Raw genomic sequence first — 12,438 nt, 5'->3', positions numbered from 1 at the left:
ATCAAAACGAGAGAACAGTTGATAAAGAAAGATGATGTCCTTCGAGGTAATCTCATTAATTAGCATTGTCTCCGCAGTTGTCAAGCTAAGTAAATTGTTTGATAGAGGCCAAGACTTGAAGCGATTGATTATCTTAAGAGAAGCAGGAAGAGTTGATGAACCAATAAAGAAATGACTGAAAACATTTATAATTAAAATTGTGATCCCATAAATTTCTTTACCCATTGATAATGAGCGGGACAAGTGAAAAACTGAAAAGGAGGACCTAAAGGATTGTTTGCATCTAATTCAATCATTTAGATTTAATTTTTATTTTGAAGGTTTAAAAAATTATTTTCAGATATATAATCTAAAATAAAAATATTTTATTTGAAAATTTTAAATTTATAAAGGTGATTTTAAAATAATTTAAGTTTTGTTATGATAAAAAATGGTCTTAAGAATAATTAGAAATTACTTAGAAGTTATAATAACTTCTGAAAGTAATCACCCATGCGGTCCCTTCAAGAAAGACCCATGTAAAGTAAACAAGTATATATCTTGTCTAAATTGATTTTAATTTTATTGTTTTTATTTATTTATGCTAATAAATAAAATATATATAAAAATACATTTTTTTTAATAATATAGCGTGGTCTCTGTCGGATGAGAAGAGAATTGCACATCTTGTATAATCATAATAATGGCCACACGCTTTCGGTCCCAAAGAAGATAACTTGTGATAAGAATATGAGTTCAAATTGTGAACTCAGGTCATGAACTCAGAAGTTTATTACTTTATCTTTATCAGTATATATTTGACTCCTTTAACTTAGTAAAAATGGTACCTCAGAGAGTCAACTTGTGAGTTTAAATTAGGAGGTGTTTGGATGAAAATTAATTTATGATTTTAGAAGTAATTTTACGGTATATAAAATAACTATGTAAAAGAGTTTATCTTAATTTATAAAAAAAATGCTTTTAAAAAGTACTTGGGCAAGAATTCAAACGCCCCCTTACTTTATAGAAAGTGTGAGAGTTGACACTATTATATATATTATATAAATTAGAAACATAAAAACATTAAATTTATCGAGTCAAGTTACGGTTTTAACAACAATATTTTAGATAATTTTCACCTTTGATTTAGTTTGTGTTTGGATTACCCATGGAAGCAAAGGATTCTGATAGAAATGATTTATAAAAAAATTTGAATTATGATTTATAAAATTAATTTATAACAATTGCTCATCAGGTGCTTCTTTAAAAAGCTTACAGTGAAACATTTAAACTAATATTTTAGCTCAAAAATAGATTTTAGAGTTAAGAGGTGTTTAGATATTTTCAACAAAACCAACATTTTACAGTATATAATTGCACATCTTGATCTTTTCATTTATTAAAGTTATCATAGCTATAGCAACAGCCACATGCTTTCGGTCCCAAAGAAGATAAGATAAGAGCTTCTTGTGGTCTAACGAGGATTGATTAGGGTTGAATGAGGAAAATACACAGTTTGCGAAGTTCAATACAAGAAAAGTGTTCGATTTTTTTAAAAAAAATTTTTACCACAGAAAAAGGGCTAGAGCGCATCATTGTCATCTGAATTAACATGAATTGAGGAATTATAGTGTGGCTGTTAGAATATCCTTATCAAGTATTATGTGATTTTTTTTTTAATTTTATTAAATGAATATTGAGACTATACAAAATTATGTCTTGATAAAAATTTAACTTTCCAATTTATGAAAATGCATAGACTATATAGAGACTACATTTTTATTTTTGCAAAACAATCTTTTCCGAGTTTTATAATCATCAAAACATGAGAATCAAATATTTTTGCCCCTTTTTGATCATGACAAAAACCTTAATGCAATAAATTAGTATCAAAGTTGCTCTCCCTTAATACGTGCATGTGCCAACATAATGTGAACGAATTATAAACAAACCAGAAAGAATATTCAGAGGAACAACGGACTGAAATATATTAACACTTTGAGACAGCACAAGTTCATTAATAAGTTCAATTTCAACAGCCAAAGCATAAGTCATTAATTAACAAACGAAAAATCAAAGACATAAAAGACGAATCAATAACCTGATGGTAAATTGTTGAGTGTTTGGATTAACTGGTAAGGAGATTGTTTCAGTTTAATAAAAAATCTCAACTTCAAGAATTGGGAATGCAGCAACATTGAACCTCAATGATAGAGGTAGCAACCATAAGGGTCTTGGCATCCCAAAATGCATATTAGTGTGGAACTATAGATTTCCTTATGACAAGAGGCTAACCTGAGATAACAAGTGCATACCCCAAAAAAAAAAAAGGACTAAGGGTATGTTTGGATCTCCGTTTTGAGATCCAAACGTGCCTTGGAAATTGTAATAAGCCAGTTAGGAGCGTTCTGAGCTAAACTCATTGTTTGGATAGGTAGCTTTTCAACCTGACTTCTGAAAAAAAGCACCTTATTTCTGAACGCTCCCAGATGCAACTTTTCCACCATTTCAAATGCATATTATTACCGTTATATTAATGAATATTAATTTCTCTCACCTATCTACCGAACCCAGGTGCCTCTCTCAAAGCTTCACCATTCCAGAGCTCTACCGGACCCAACGCAAAACACTCTGATCCCTCACTCTCGGCACTCGCCTATCGGTGTGCGTAGCATTCGGCCGTGTTTCAACTCCCTCACTCTCAGCACTCTCTCTTCAGTGCTCTTGCCGGCGTCTCCATCCATCGGTCTCGGCTGCGTCTCCGTCGGTCTCTCTAGCGCCTCTGTCGGTGGGTGTCGACGGCTCTGCTCCCTGGGTGTGGCTGCGTCTCCATCCGTTGCTCTCTCTGCCATCTCTGTCTGATTCCCGTGTCGACGACTCTGCTCCCCCTCCATCAAAACAGATCTGGGTGTGGCTGCGTCTCCATCCGTCGCTCTCTCTGCCGTCTCTGTCCGTGGGTGTCGACGGCTTTGCTCCCTCCTCCACTGAAGGTTGTTCGTGCCACCGTTGGTGTGTTTTTCTTCTCTTCCCTGTTCGGCTCTCAGCTGCCTCCATCGCTGAAGGCTTCGTTTTTTTCTTCCTTCTCTGATTGTTGATTGTAGATGCTATTTGAATATGTGCACTCCGGGCTGTTACTCCTTCTTCGTGCTGAATCGGTTTGTGTGTGCATATGTGTGAATGTGAACTGAATGGCTTTAATTAATGGTGTATGGCTGTAATTATGGATGTGTGAATGCCGTTTTGACCGAAGCATATGGGTTTTTTCGCCCCTCTTTTTGTTGATCGGAGAATTTCATTTTGTTGACCGAAGCATATCAGTGATGGGAAGATGGGGACGAATGTGAAATGAATGAATGAATTAAACTGAGTCAAGGGTAGATGGGGACGAATGAATGTGTGAAGCAAGGGGGATATATTCTTGAATATGTTCTTGAATATATATTAGAGAAATGGTCTTCTCGAATACCTATTCGAGAACTGGTCTTCTTGAATACATATTCGAGAACTAATCTTCATATTCATTGAGCAAAGCATACTTCGTTGTGATAAGTCTTTACACATTGCTTACTTTTTTATTTGCTGTCAAATGCGATTCCTTCTTCACTGTCGTCGCACCTTGATCGGTCAGTTCCCCACCTCCGGCGACGGCCAGCTCAACTTCAGCGACTACCAAGTGGGACCCCTTTTGACCTAACCCTCTCCTTTTCTTTTTTCTATTAGAAAGAATGGTTTTGCCTTTCGACTTGCGTATTACATTTTACCGCCTGTTCCTTTCTCTACCATTTTTTTAATCTTTTCTCTACCATTTTTTTAATCTTTTATAAGCCACCTCAGCTCGTCCACTTGGTTCCATATCAGCATATTTAACAGAGTTAGGGACATGTCAACATATTTAACAGTGTTTATATTGGACACTAAGTCCTTTTAAAAATATAAGGACTAACGTTTTAAACGGAGCAAACTTAAAGAACCAAAACTGGAGGTTACAAACTTCAGGGACCAAAACTAAAATGAATGGAAAGTGTAAGGACTAATCATTGTATTAACCCTTTAATTAATTATCTAAAATGTGTTTTTAAATTTGTCTTGGTAACAAATATTTTTATCTTATAATCTCACAAATAAACTATTTTTATTTTATCATAATAATTTTAGATATTTTTTAACAATTATCATATTAAAAATATCAAACACTACTATTTAATAAAGTATATGTCCTTTTTAGTCATTTTACAACTGAACTAACTTTTTTACTCATCCAAACAACTTTTAACTTTTCCAACTGACTTTTTAAAAGCACCTATCCAAACATACCATAACTGACTTTTACTCTAACTTCAGTTACAAAAGTCAGTTGGACTAGAAGTCAGTTTTGCCCAACGCCAATCCAAACATACCCTAAATGGTAATAGTTGGACCATTAGAAAAGTCAACTTGAAGTTCAACTAGTGTAATGTGATTTATGTTTGGATTGACATTTATGAAAAAGTCAGTTTGACATTAAAATTTGTTTGGATGAGTAGTAAAAAAAAAAAATTTGGATGTAAAATGATTAAAAAAAACATGAGCTTTAAAAAAATGTATTATAGATATATAATTTGAATCTAATTGAATCATTTAGATTTATTTTTTCATTTTAAAGTTTTTAAAAATTTATTTTACTATATATAATCTAAAATAAAAATATTTTAATGTTTAGTTTTTTCAATAATATTTTTTATATAAATTACATCTGAGTCGTTAAAATTATGTTTGGAGAGTGTATATCTTACCATGACTATCGCTGCCATGTGTACAAAAACCGGTTACCTGGTTTGCGAAATTCTACAAAAAGGCAAGTTTTCAATGTTTTAAAATAGGTTTTTACAGTAAAAAAGTAAGGTAATTGTATCCACACAAAAAAAAAAAAGATCATAAACTCATAATACTTACCACAATTAAATTAGGTCCAAATAAATTTTGTAGTTTAAACCTTAAAGTCAACCTGGATCATTATTTTTACCAAGAAATTTATGAATTTTCTCAAATTTAAATTTAAGTGCAAAATGATGTGAGGGAATATATGGACCTCAATTAAAATGCAAAACATTCATATTTAAATGCATTAAAACCAATTCAAAAGCATTCCGCAAACTACAATAACATTGTATATGACACTAAAATCTATTTAGACCACAAAAATTGAAATAGAAATAACATAAGATGAATTTAATTAATGAAAAATAAAATTTATTCCTCAGAAATTATAATGATGTTTTATATAAAAATATTATGTGTTGTATATAGGAAGGAGTTTTGCATTAGGAGTCTTCTCTCTCTTAGACTGTCGCGCTCATTCATTCAGGTAACTTTTGAAAACGATATAAAGAAAGAAATTAATTTTTCATACAAATAAATGCAAAATAAGAATTCTGAAATTTCAAATGACTGGAACGCAATGATTTCTTCAGCTTTTTCCATTTTGATTTCACATTTTTGGGGTCCATTAGAAAGGACAAAGAAAGAGCCTTATCACTTCCAAGCTCCAACCGAGTTGCCGGCCCAAGTTCATGTGATATATGAATATGAAAATCTCTTTTTCTTCGCCTCTAAGTTTTCTAGGTTGTTCATTTTGTGATCATTGCTTTCTATTGGGGAGAGAAGGGAAACCAACAAGAATTAGTGGGAACCCTTTTTTTTTTTCACTTTTTCAATTTGGGTTTAATGCTTTTAGGTACATTTTCCTTTGATTTAGTATAGGTAAGGGTTAACGGCTAGTATGATGGATTGTTGATCAAATTAATTTATAAAATGGATTTCATTGAATTATGATTTATAACAACTGGTATTTTTTTAGGAAGTCACAACTTTGGCTTTCAAACTTGATTATGAATGTTATTTTAAATTTATAAAGGTGATTTTAAAATTCGTTATGATAAAAAAATGATTTTAAGAATAATTAGAATTACTTAGAATAGTTCTAAAAGTATACGCCTATGCGGTCCCTTCAAGAAAGACCCGTGCAAAGTAAACGAGTATATATCTTATCTAAATTGATTTTTACTTTTATTGTTTTTATTTATTTATGCTCATAAATAAAAAAATATAGAAAAATACAATTATTTTTTTTAAATAATATAGTTTGGTTTCTGTCCAATGAGAAGAGAATTGCAAATCTTGTATAATCATAATAATGGACCCATGTTACTCACAAGCTGTATAAGAAGGAGAATACAAGTTTTAATCCCAGAAAGCACATTTGTTGGGAGAGCTATTTTTTAATGGCTTCAAGCCTGAAAGACATTAGTCTCAAATCCAATGTGACTTAGAGATACCTTTGGTTCACCTAAAAAAAATAATGGCCACATGCTTTCGGTCCCAAAGAAGATAAGATAGAAACTTCGGTCCTCTCACGAGGATTAACTAGAGTTTTCATTTTTTTTAAATTTGGAAAAAGAAGCAAATAATATTAAAAAGAAAAGATAATATCTTTAAAGCACAGAACTGATGTCAAATAAAAAAATGAGAAAATTTAGAAAATACAGAGTACGAAGCATGAATTATTACTACATCAAAATAACAGAGAACAGTTGATAAAGAAAGATGATTTCCTTCAAGACGATCCCATTAGTATTGTCTCCACAGTTATTAAGCTAGGTAAATTGTTTGATAGAGGCCAAGACTTGAAGCGATTGATTATCCAAAGAGAAGAAGGAAGAGTTAATGAACCAATAAAGAAATGACTGAAAACATTTATAATTAAAATTGTGATCCACTAAATTTCTTGACCCATTGAAAATGAGTTGGAGAAGTGAAAAACTGAACAAGGGGACCTAAAGGATTGTTTGCATCTAATTGAATCTTTTAGATTTATTTTTTTATTTTAAAGTTTTTAAAAATTTATTTTACTATATACAATCTAAAATAAAAATATTTTAATGTTTAGTTTTTTCAAAAATAATGTTTTATGTAAATTAAATCTGAGTCGTTAGAATTATGTTCGGAGCTTACCATAACTATCGTTGCCATGTGCACAAAAACCAGTTGCATGGCTTGCGAAATTCTAGAAAAAGGGAAGTTTTCAATTGTTTTAAAATAGGTTTTCAATTAAAATGCAAAACATTCATATTTAAATACATTAAAACCAATTCAAAAGCATTCCACAAACTACAATATTGTATATGACACTAAAATCTATTTAGACCAAAAAATTCGAGATAGAAATAGCATAGGATGAATTTAAATGATGAAAAATAAAATTTATTCCTCAGAAATTATAATGATGTTTTATATAAAAAAATGTTGTACTACCTCATCTTTTAATTATAAGACCTTGTTTATATAGCCTTTCTTTTCTCTCTCTCCCTCAAACTGTCGCACTATTCATTGAGATTGATATTAAAAAAAAGTAATTAATTTTTCATACAAATAAATGCAAAATAATAATTCTGAAATTTCAGAGAATTGTACCCTGAGAAAAGTAAATATCAGGAGAATTCCAAACGTGTAATAACAGTTAACTTTTTTTTTTTGGCCAAAAGTGTAATAACAATTAACTGGAACACACTGATTTTCTCAACTTCTTCAACTTTGAAGGAACTCTGTGACTAATTCATCGGTAATTTAGTGATGTAATTTCTGTTGGTAATATACCAAATTATTGACAGAACAATTTTTTTGTTATTAATTTTATAGGTAATAAGTGATGACAAAAAAGCATAAAATAAATGTTTCCAAGTGGAATAGGGAATCTAGCCCTGGGAATTCACACCAGTGGTGAAGGACAATCATTATTATTTTTTAATTATTTTCTCTAGGTCTTTCTCTCCAATTTCCTCTTTTTTTTTTTTTATTGAACAGTCTTAGAAAATTGAGTTTAGAATATAAATAGTATTAGAAAATTTTATCTACAAAATGACGTGACCATTTATGTGTTTGGAAATGTTGTGACCAAAGCAGCTAGAGAATGGTTTTGTTTCTCCAAATTTACAAAAGGTATGTTTTCAAAAGTTTGTAAAACGGTGACAGTAATAGAATTTCCCAATCCGATAATGCTAACGAAAGTACTTGCAGAGTCTCCCACTTGGCCATTTCTATTGATGAACTTCAGTAACTGAACACATTTTTAAGAAGGTTTTGAAGGAAAAAAAAACAGAGAAAACCAAATGGTCAAATGGAATTATGAATATTCAGGTTAAGAAACAGAAATAAATGGGTACATTCCAACGGGAAAAAAAAAACAAATGGGTATATTTGGAGTCTTTTGATCCCCCTAATTTCTTTAACTCTGCCTTCAAGTAAACCAAGTGTAGTGCATCTCACTAAGCTCCAAATTATCAACTATCAAGAGACCCCATTGACCATTGTCTTTCATGTTGCGTATTTTGGGGTCTACAAAAATGGAAAAATTGACAAGAATTGGGTTTGTTTGCCCTTGGGCCTTTTTTAATATAAAAACTGTTATATTAAAATTTTTTCTTTAAAAGTTTTATGCAAAATAAAAGTTATTTTGACTTCAGTTAAAAGTAGCTTTCTTACTCTGCTTTAGGGCTAATTAGTGGTTATTGAATTACTCATTACTTAATAAGATTGGATTTGTTGTGATCCTCCACTTGCTTTTGTTTGTGCTTTAGTTTACAAGCCTAGATCAACCCACGTTAGCGCCTAAATAAAATACACTAGCGACTTGCGTTTGTTTAAGGCATAGCTTAATGGCAGTAGGATTAATAATGAAAAACACTATGATAATTATCACTTTCTGCCTTCACCCTAAAAAAACTTGTGATTATTGACCGAATTCAACAATGGAATTACTAACGGACCAATGATATAATTAAAATTTTATGACAAAAGTTAGCCACGAAATCACTAAAAAATTAGTGATGAAATTACAGTCAGATTATCGATGGAATGGAATTCTGTAAGCAATTTGTTGGTATATCTAGCAATGTAATTTCTGTTGGTAATCTGTCAAAATTAGTGACAGATCGAATAATTTTTTCATTGTTGATTCTATCAGTAATAAGCTATTTTTTGTAGTGCTTTTCTTGTAGGGTGATTTTCTTCCATTAAGTGAAGGATGACGAAAACACAAAAAATAAAGGTTTCCAAGAATCTAGCCCAGGGAATTCACACCAGTATTGTCACTTAAATACTCTAATCCTCTAGGGTGAGTGAAGGACAATCACTAGCTACAACGCGTATTTCTTTGACTTTTTAATGCTCTTAGGTATATTTTCATCTTGTTTAAATTTTTTTAAACGTGATTTTAAAATATTAAACTTATTTTTTTGAAAAAAATAATGATTCACACAGAAAATCATCGTTTGAGACTTTGAGTCTAACAATATTAGTGTTAATTATATGACTACAAAGATACCTTATAACCTGAACCGACCAAATTGAAAAAAAATGATGGTATAACAAACAGATGATTAATTTCCCAGATAAACTAATGCAAAATAAAAATCCGGAAATTTGGAAGGAATAAAAAAGAAAATCATAAGATTGCTTTCTTTATTTTTTAACTTTCACTTCAACATGTAAAGGCACCTGGAAAGCAAGTAGGGACAAGGTGTCCCCAGACACGTAATAACAATCAAGGGGTGGAGGACAATCATTGGCGACACCGCGTTTTTCTTTGACTTTTTAATGTTGCATTTGGTTTAATTTTTTTTTTTTTCCAAACGTGATTTTAAAATATTTTAGGTTTGGATATGATAAAAAATAATTCTTATTAAAAATTTTTTCAAACTAATTAAAAATTTCTCAAGAATAACTTTTCAAAATATCACCCGTGTGGTCCCACAAGATTTTATTTTTGGTTTGTCAAATAAAAAAATGTCTTTTAAGTTTTCTTGGTATGACATCATGAATAATTTCCCAGATTGAAAAATGAAGCAACCAAATTGAAAAATGGCATAACAAAAAGATGATTAATTTCCCAGATAAAATAATGCAAAATAAAAATTCAGAAATTTTGCAAAAAAGAAAAAGAAAGTCTTAAGATTGGTTTTTTTTTTTTTTTTAACTTTCACTTTTACATCTGGTCTAAAGGCACCCGGAATGGAAAGTAAGTAGTAGGGACAAGGTGTCCCCAAACGCGTAATAACAATCAAGTGTCGGAAGGCCTGATTTTAAAGTTCACTTGCAGAGAAAAGGAAAGGAAAGGAAAGGAAAACGAAAGAGCACTATCAATTCTCTACGTATGACATGAGCAGCTATCATTACTTTGGTTTGAAAGGAGAAAGGAAAGGGGGAGGTAATATATATCCTTAAATATTAATCTGTATTGCCCTGCCCATGAATCTCAATGACCAAGAATTGGAAATTGACACGGTAAGGAACTATAGAATATATTGAATATCCCAGAAACATTGATTTTTATGAATTGTTCATTCAATTAATTTCATAATCTCAAATCAAATAAGTCGTATCTTGCTCAGACCGATAAATAGAGATGAAGTTATAGTTAAAGCTGCTAGTAGAAAACCGAAATAACTAGTTATAGTGGGCATGAAGAGGCTAAATGAAATATGTTCTTTTTATACATATGTTTAAAAAGCACTTCCCTAAGTTTCCATTAGAAAGATAGGAAGATAAACAAATACTTGAAAAATCCAATTGAAAGTTTTTGATTCATCAATCAATCATTATAGACGAACAAAAATATAGTGACATAGGTAAGAAATCCATTCATCATCTGTGACATCTACACGTCCTGTGATTCCAAATCAACAGATTCATTGAACAACTCTTGAGTTGAGTAAACTAATATAATAAAAAAATTATATAAAATTATATTTATATTAATATTATAAGAATAAGAACTTTGTTGTGTAATTTCATTCAATTCAAAAAGGGAAAACTCTCTTTTTCTTTGAATTAATATAGAATCAAATCGGAAAAATATCTATTTTGATCCTTTTTTTATTTTTTATTTATTAATTTGGATTGTATCTAATCCATTTTTTTAGACCAAAAGAACAGTGACCTTCTAATGCCCGTTACTTGACTTTTTTACAATGATTTTAATTCATTGGATTTTGTAGTAGGTTCCATTTTCATAATATCTCCAACGAGAAGAAAAAAGGTATCAAATCGCTCGAAACTAGGGTTCTACATTTTTTTCTCTTCTCTTTCCTTATTTTAATATAAAATAAAGCTCTATCCTTGTAATTGTAATTAAGTAATTAAGGCAAGAAGGAGCCTTTTGAGTGTAATACAAGAACAACAATGCGCATGCCGCGAATATTGATCTTCTTAAAAAAAATGGAATTATTTGTTATTTTTCTGTCATTAAATACTATCTATTACTGCTATTATTGTTACTTTTTATTGGACAACTAACCCTTTTTTTTTTAATAAAAAAAAAAAGGGGGTTCCAACAAAAAACATCTTCTACAACCACAAAAAGTATATTTCTAGATTTCGCATCTAATTGAATTGTAGAAATATGATATGACCTTAAATCTTTGTGTACTGACCCCAAATCGAATTGTTTGGGATTCAGAAGTGAAGGAAATTATTTTATCTACTAATAGTGGACAAATTGGAGTATTACCAAATCACGCGCCTATTGCCACAGCTGTAGATATCGGTATTTTGAGAATACGCCTTAACGGCCAATGGGTAACGATGGCTCTGATGGGCGGTTTTGCTAGAATAGGCAATAATGAGATCACTATTTTAGTAAATGATGCGGAGAAGGGTAGTGACATTGATCCACAAGAAGCTCAGCAAACTCTTGAAATAGCAGAAGCTAACTTGAGTAAAGCTGAAGGCAAGAGACAAACAATTGAGGCAAATCTAGCTCTCAGACGAGCTAGGACACGAGTAGAGGCTATCATATGATTTCGTAACAAGTTGGTGCGTACGAATAAAATAATTAAAAATCCAAATAGGTTGTATAAACAGAGGTTTTTTTATACAACCTATTTGGATTTCTGTTGATTGAATAGAATCCAATAGTGCAATCGAATTCTAATGCAACGAAAAAATTGGAAATTCAAAAAATGAATAAAAATGAAATAGAAGAGTAAGATAAGAGGGAAAAGATACAAAATCAATAAAAGAAAAAGGTGAGTAAAAAAACTTATTAGATACCATTGACTTTGGTAGCTAAAAAGTTCTACCTATACCTACTATTGGATTTGAACCAATGACTCCCGCCGTATGAAAGCAATACTCTAACCACTGAGTTAAGTAGGTCATTTATTATTCCAAAGAAAAACAAGTGGGACCTATCATATCGATGAATTATAAATGGAATATTACTTATAAGCAATACCAATCAAAGAGATTAGATCATGTAATATTCATCTTGACAATAAATTCCCTACATAATATGATAAAATATGTATCAAAAGCACAAGGGCTATAGCTTAGTTAGGTAGAGCACCTCGTTTACACGCGCGCAAATGTTTTTTCAGAGGAGTCCATCATGTAATCAAAAGAGTTGATCTTATTGAGAAACGTACA

Source organism: Neltuma alba, unplaced genomic scaffold (assembly GCF_004799145.2).
Source record: "Neltuma alba isolate B1F8T4 unplaced genomic scaffold, ASM479914v2 tig00010252_pilon, whole genome shotgun sequence".
Lineage (NCBI taxonomy): Eukaryota > Viridiplantae > Streptophyta > Magnoliopsida > Fabales > Fabaceae > Neltuma > Neltuma alba.
The sequence above is the reverse complement of the archived record's forward strand: the minus strand, read 5'-3'. Positions refer to the sequence as shown.